This window comes from Nannospalax galili, unplaced genomic scaffold, assembly GCF_000622305.1.
Source record: "Nannospalax galili isolate Female #2095 unplaced genomic scaffold, S.galili_v1.0 scaffold6527, whole genome shotgun sequence".
NCBI classification, from domain to species: Eukaryota; Metazoa; Chordata; class Mammalia; order Rodentia; family Spalacidae; genus Nannospalax; species Nannospalax galili.
This window is the reverse complement of record NW_008355487.1, coordinates 83-1,489: the sequence shown is the minus strand read 5'-3', so window position 1 is coordinate 1,489 and position 1,407 is coordinate 83.

Genomic DNA, 1,407 nt, shown 5'->3' with positions numbered 1-1,407 from the left:
AAGTGCCCTTCCAATAAATATAGTTCTTTCCACTCCAGAGACTTCTGCCTAGATATTTAGATTTTTAATTAAAAGAACCTCTTTGTTGTCTGCTGATTGATTAGCCTGTTTATTTTGTTTTCATGTAGCTCTTATGTATTCTGGTAAAATGTAGTCTGCAGACACTCCTTGGGAGAGTGAAAAGCACCATGTTCTGAACAGACATGAGAAAAGTCTGTTTGTGACTGTCCAAAATTCAAACCATGGCAATTATTACCCATCCCACACAGTTTATAACTGTTACCTCAACTATTTTAAAATTAGTATTGAAAACCTCTGTTCCTAGCTGGCAGAGCTATCATATGTGTTTTCATTATTTATTCTGTCCAGGATAATGTGTTATGTGATCCACAATACAAAGTTACAAAGTTACAGTAAACTTCACTAAGAGAAAATGAGACTCTGGAATAAGGCGTCTGAAATAATGGAAAATTCACCAGAAAAGGACGCTCTGTCTACCAGGATCCAAATGTGACAAGTACTTCTGGTAGGTATTTTGATAATCCTTAAATGATGACAAGTTTTAATGTCATTAAAGTGATACTTGTTCATTTTATTCATTAGTGGCTGCTCATAATTTTGATCATCAATACAGAGATGTTCCACAGGAACTCCCACAGTACTACATAGCAGTGCAATTTGGAAATTTAAATTTTAGTTCAGGAGGCAGATGCAGAGATTATGAAAATGAAACTGGAATGAAAGAGTGAGGCTTCATGTGACAATGTGATGGTGGTCAGAGCCCAGAAGGATAGTGAGGTGCCAGCAAGGAATGAACAGCTTCTGGTGCGTGGACGCAAATCAGCTGAGTTGGGAAGAGTTTTAAGCAGTCAAAATAAACAAAAGGCAGATAGAAGTTCTCATAGTACAGAATAAAACAACCCAGACACTTGGAAAATGACACAAATACAAATTAGAATTGTACAATAAAGACAGTATAACAAATTCATAAGTTATGGATATTTTAAATAAAATGATGTATAAATGAGTAGTGTTCCACACAAAAATAGTTATTAATAATTTAAAGTGTAACCTAATATACAGAATAATAATATGCACAATAAAAATATACTAAATAGTATACAGAATAAATATTTTAGAGTATGAAATAATTAAATCATTCAATTTGAAATTAATAAAGAGAATCTATGACTCACTTTTAAAATTTAAAACAAGAGAAACTGCATAACATTAAATAATACCGTACAGTAACAGAAACAAATTTCAAACTAAGGTTAAATAATATCTATGAAATGGAAAATGCAAGTTATGCTTCAAATAAAAAGTTATTTGGGCTGGAGAGAAGGCTCAGCAGTTTAGAGCCCTGATTGATCTTGCAGAGGACACAGGTTCGATTTCCAGCACCCA